At 46.2% G+C, this 6,025-nt stretch overlaps 3 non-coding genes across 3 annotated transcripts; 1 reads left to right on the top strand and 2 right to left on the bottom strand.

The window, feature by feature from the left end:
* Positions 1-239: 239 nt before the first annotated feature.
* Positions 240-314, top strand: Trnas-cga (transfer RNA serine (anticodon CGA)). The gene has a single exon. It is a non-coding gene; the product is annotated as a tRNA-Ser (tRNA).
* Positions 315-1,120: 806 nt separating this feature from the next.
* Trnav-aac (transfer RNA valine (anticodon AAC)) lies at positions 1,121-1,193 on the bottom strand. The gene has a single exon. It is a non-coding gene; the product is annotated as a tRNA-Val (tRNA).
* Positions 1,194-1,582: 389 nt separating this feature from the next.
* Positions 1,583-1,655, bottom strand: Trnav-cac (transfer RNA valine (anticodon CAC)). Its single transcript has one exon. It is a non-coding gene; the product is annotated as a tRNA-Val (tRNA).
* Positions 1,656-6,025: the final 4,370 nt, after the last annotated feature.

Genomic DNA, 6,025 nt, shown 5'->3' on the forward strand with positions numbered 1-6,025 from the left:
TCGGGCCCTTTGCCTTTCGCGGGCAAGTGCTCTACTAACTGAGCTACCCAAGCACGACTCACGCCCCGTCCTCACATTCTGGAAACATCCCCCAGGCTGTGGCTAAGCCATGTCTCCGCAATATCCTTTCTTTCAGGAGTGCTTGTCCTGCTAGGTTCACAGGAGAGCTTCTGTTAAGTTTGGAAGGTAGGAGACGAGGTACTGGCAGAAGTAAAGCTGTGAGTACCGGGCGTGAGTCGTGCTTCGGTAGCTCAGTTGGTAGAGCACTTGCCCGCGAAAGGCAAAGGTCCCGAGTTCGAGTCTCGGTCGGGCATACAGTTTTAATCTGCCAGGAAGTTTCATATCAGCGCACACTCCGCTGCAGAGTGAAAATCTCATTCTGGAAACATCCCCCAGGCTGTGGCTAAGCCATGTCTCCGCAATATCCTTTCTTTCAGGAGTGCTAGTTCTGCAAGGTTCGCAGGAGAGCTTCTGTAAAGTTTGGAAGGTAGGAGACGAGGTACTGGCAGAAGTAAACCTGTGAGGACGGGGCGTGAGTCGTGCTTGGGTAGCTCAGTTGGTAGAGCACTTGCCTGCGAAAGGCAAAGGTCCCGAGTTGGAGTCTCGGTCTGGCACACAGTTTTAGTCTGCCAGGAAGTTTCAACACGTATTATGTTCAATGACTTTTCTGGAGACAAGAAATCTACACTGTAGGAATCAGCAGGGTTTCGAAAAGATCGTGTGAAACCAACACCGACTCAAAGGAAGGCCTCGGCGCTTGTTGGTGACGTCACGTCAGCTAGGCACGGGGAACGCCAAGTCTGTTGCAGGCAGAAACGCCTGGGCGTGCTCATCACTATAACTCTCTTATTTTTGGACAAAATGTTTGGTACTGTTTTGGATTCTGCAGTGTTATTTAGATGAAAGATTTTCTTACTATCGTAAAGCTTTTGTTTTGTGCAAACTGGTCGCACGTCGGTTGCTGAGTCAGCGCGAAAAGCTGCCCGTCGATATAAAATGAATTTCATATTTGCTGTAAGCAACTGACTCTCTGGTCCGACACATGAAGGTGATAACGAAGATTTCGGTACAGATCGTAGCAAATGCTTGTCGGTATGTCTTGTTTAAAGTGATGAAAAAGTGTTTCCGCCCGGAATCGAAACGGGGACCTTTCGCGTGTTAGGCAGACGTGATAACCGCTACACCACGGAAACGGCTGCTGTGATTCATACTTCACAGAGAACTTGTAACAAGGTTGCCATCGCCCGCATCTCGTGGTCGTGCGGTAGCGTTCTCGCTTCCCACGCCCGGGTTCCCGGGTTCGATTCCCGGCGGGGTCAGGGATTTTCTCTGCCTCCTGATGGCTGGGTGTTGTGTGCTGTCCTTAGGTTAGTTAGGTTTAAGTAGTTCTAAGTTCTAGGGGACTGATGACCATAGATGTTAAGTCCCATAGTGCTCAGAGCCATTTGAACCATTTGAACCAAGGTTGCCATCGTAACTTGAAAATTCGATAAATGCGGCACTCGCATAACGAAGGTACTTGCAGCAGATCCACACATGACGGGGCCCACTGGAGTAGAATGCGACACAGGCAGGAAAATACTGTTCCCGCCCGGGATCGAACCGGGGACCTTCTGCGTGTGAAGCAGACGTGATAACCGCTACACTACGGAAACGACGGACACGATGAGTCCATCCTTGTGCACTCGAAGACACCTCAGCCTTTCTCTCGTCCGCGCATGCACACACCATAGTTCTTTTGACAGCCTGAAACCCATCACAGCCGAGGGCTCAAGAAGTCTTCGGGGTGCTCGAGAGGGTGTCTGCAGCAGCATCCCGAACGAGATAGCGGCGTTTCGCGCAGTCGTTATTGCAAGTCATATCAGCAAAAACAATCATTTTCTTAGCAGCAGGCAGTGCGAGCCCAGCGGTAGTTCTGTATTACTGAATCCTATCGAAACAAACGTACATCAATGTGAGATGATGCTTTACCCCATTGCAAGCTTCGGAAATTTTACATTCAAGTAACTATGTTTACTTGATCCATTTTGCTATCGAAACTTACCCCAACCCCCTTGCAATGAACTCGTTTCTTTTATTTATTTATTTATTTTCGTTTCACATCGTCACTGGTTTACATGTGTAAATGTGCAACTGTTGCCAGCCATTAGATTACAGTCGTTTTCAACGAAAGGAATTCTAAACAGGATACAAAATAGCTCCATACATCGAAAATACTGCTGAGCTTAAACTTTTTTAAACATGCACATTAGAAAAGATAAATATTCCCCTCTTGCAACTGAAAGGGGAAACTTTATGAGATAAAAAAATTTTATTTGATAAAACAAGTATCTCTCTTTTGCCTCTTCTTCTATCCCCCACCCCCTCCCCCAACGTATACAATCGCAAGATATTTCATTAACATTCAATGCTCCTCACCCCATAGGCAACCAAGATACCTAAATAAGAGCACCAATATGTTCACAGTTTCATGTAAAAGCAACCCAGTACAAACGTAACTTCCTCAGAATTACAAATAAGGTAGAGAAGCAGGAATTCTGTTGCTGCTGTACCATGAAGTTGTTTTTGTATGTCAATCCTTAAAACAGGTGAAAATTTAAGTTCAGGAGTACACTATTTGTTAAAAAGTGTAATAAACTGCACAATTAATTGATTGCAGAAATCTCTCAGAACAACGTGTGTTGGTCAACTATCGCCAATAGTTTCACATATTCCTGTGTGAGAGAGGGTGACATGAGTATGCCTGGAACAGACCTGGCGTTCGCCATGCCTAGCTGAAGTGACGTGCCGAGGCCTTACTTTGAGTCGGTGTTGGTGAAACCCAGCTCGCGCTATTCGTCCACGAGACTCAGAGGGCCATAGACACGGTTTCCCAGGTAGATGCCCAGTTTCTTGACTTCCGCAAGGCGTTCGATACAGTTGCCCACAGTCGTTTAATGAACAAAGTAAGAGCATATGGACTATCAGACCAATTGTGTGATTGGATCGGAGAGTTCCTAGATAACAGAACGCAGCATGTCATTCTCAATGGAGAGAAGTCCTCCGAAGTAAGTGTGATTTCAGGTGTGCTGCAGGGGAGTATCGTAGGACCGATACTGTTTACAATATATATAAATGACCTTGTGGAAAACATCGGAAGGCTTTTTGCGGATAATGCTGTAGTATATCGAGAGGTTGTAACAATGGAAAATTGTGCTGAAATGCAGGTGGATTTGCAACGAATTGACGCATGGTGCAGGGAATGTCAATTGAATCTCAATGTAGACAAGTGTCATGTGCTGCGAATACATAGAAAGAAACATCCCTTATTATTTAGCTACAAAATAGCAGGTCAGCAACTGGAAGCAGTTAATTCCATAAATTATCTGGGAGTACGCATTAGGAGTGATTTAAAAGGGAATGATCATATGAAGTTAATTGTTGGTAAAGCAGATGCCAGACAGATAGATTCATTGGAAGAATCCTAAGGAAATGCAATCCGAAAACAAATGAAGTAGGTTACAGTACACTTCTTCGCCCACTGCTTGAATATTTCTCACCAGTGTGGGATGTAAGGATCATTTAGTAATCGCGAAAGCGTTACGGAGATGATAGCCAAACTCCAGTGGGAGACTCTGCAGGAGAGACGCTCAGTAGCACGGTACGGGCTTTTGCTGAAGTTTCGAGAACATACCTTCACCGAGGAGTCAAGCAGTATATTGCTCCCTCCTAGGTATATCTCGCGAAGAGGCCACGAGGACAAAATCAGAGAGATTAGAGCCCACACAGAGGCATACCGACAATCTTTCTTTCCACGAACAGTACGAGACTGGAATAGAAGGGAGAAACGATAGAGGTACTCAAAGTACCCTCCGCCACACACCGTCAGCTGGCTTGCGGACTATGGATGTAGATGTAGAATTGTCACCATGAATACTGCAGGGCTGCCCATAAATCCGTAAGAGGGGATGGAGATATCTAATGAACAGCACGTAGCGAGGCATCCTACATATGATTAGTAATGTTCATGCCTGAGTAGTTTGGTGCCCAGCAGAAGTGTTCCTGGAGCAACTCTGTAGCAATTACGGACGTGTGGGGTGTCGCATTGTCCTGCTGGAATTGCCCAAATCTGTCGGAATGCGAATTGGACATCAGTGCATGCAGGTGATCAGACAGGATGCTTCCGTACGTGTCACCTGTCAGAGTAGTAGCTATACGTTCTAGCCGCTTCAGTCCGGAACCGCGCGACTGCTACGGTCGCAGGTTCGAATCCTGCCTCGGGCATGGATGTGTGTGATGTCCTTAAGTTAGCTAGGTTTAAGCAGTTCTAAGTCTGGGGGACTGATGACCTCAGATGTTAAGTCCCATAGTGCTCAGAGCCATTTGAACCATTTTTTGCACACCCCACACCATTACAGAGCCTCCACCAGCTTGAACAGTCGCCTGTTGACACGCAAGGTCCATGGATTCATGAGGTTGTGTCCATACTTGTACACGTCCATTTGAAGTGAGAATCGTCCGACCACGCAACATGTTTCCAGTCACAAACAGTCCAATGTCGATGATGACGGGCCCATTCGAGGCGTAAAGCTTTGTGTCGTGCAGCCGTCAAGGGTACTCGAGTGGGCCTTCGGCTCTGAAAGCCTGATGTTTCGTTGAATGGTTCACCTGCTGACAGTTGCTGATGGTCCAGCATTAAAATCTGCAGCAATCTGCGGAAGGGTTGCACTTCTGTCATGTTGAACGATTCTCTTCATTTGTCGTTGGTCCCGTTCTTGCAGGGTCTTTTTCCGGCCGCAGCGATGTCGGAGATTTAATGTTTTACCGAATTCCTGAGATTTACGGTACACTCGTAAAATGGTCGTAAGGGAAAATCCCCACTTCATCGCTACCTCGGAGATGCTGTTTCCCATCGCCCGTGCGCCGACTGTAACACCACGTTCAAACTCACTTAAATCTTGATCGCCTGCCATTGTAGCAGCAGTAACCGATCTGACAACTGCGCGACGTTTGTTGTCTTCTATAGGCTTCCGACCGCAGTGCCGTATTCTGCCTAATTACATATGCCTGTACCTGTTTCTTTGGCGCTTCGGTGTGGAAGGCGAAGGTCCATCACTATCGTCACTAGTGCCCCACTTAAGCCTGATCCTAATGAGAGAGAACAGGGGACAATGAAACAGGCACGCAATTCTAGTATACGTAAGTCCGGAATCCAATGGTTTCCCCGGTATGACATACTCGTATTACGATTGAGTACATGAACACCTCAGAAGAGTGTCTCCGAAGACACAAACTTAAGATATTCACTTGAGGACAAACACATTACAAAAGTATTGTAACTATTCGTGTGAAGTCCGGCCTTAGGACGTATTTTCCTCACATTTTACCAGGCGTGTTCCAAATGCATTCATAACCATCCACAATTCAAATGCAGAGTTAATCGACGCTATCAGCAGTGCTCGATAACACCAAAGCGAGCGTTCAAGTGCCACCACAGAAGAAAAAAAAATTCCAACGGGTTCAAGTCGAGGAACCTGGGAGATCATAGTAACTGCGACCCTGGACAAACACGTTTGTTGCTAACTCCTGTATCCGAAGTCATGAGAAGAACTAACAAGGACATTTCATCACTTTGTACCATATGCTTCAGTTGCGGTGATTCGGAAAGTACGTAGCCTTAGACATCTACAGTGACATGACTGTATTTGTGCATACGTTGTATCGGGAAAACCATTGGTTTCCAGACCTATGTTCATTAGGTTCATTTGCTTGTTTCATTATCCTGTATTCGCCCCTTTCATTTACACCTCTGTACTCAAAAAATCTGAGACTCCTAATGACGCTGTAATGTGCAGAATAAGCGCCTTTGAGGAATTTCAGGAAGATACGGTGTGACTTCGAGAGAATTTGCATTTGGTACCATGAATGACAGGTTGCTCTAAATGTGGGGTAATGCAAGTTAATGCAAATGAATTGGAGAAACAAACTGTAACGTTAGAATGCAGATCAGTGCCGTGGTGCTTGTCACAGTCACCTGTGTTACACA

Source organism: Schistocerca nitens, chromosome 12 (genome assembly GCF_023898315.1).
Source record: "Schistocerca nitens isolate TAMUIC-IGC-003100 chromosome 12, iqSchNite1.1, whole genome shotgun sequence".
Taxonomy (NCBI): Eukaryota; Metazoa; Arthropoda; class Insecta; order Orthoptera; family Acrididae; genus Schistocerca; species Schistocerca nitens.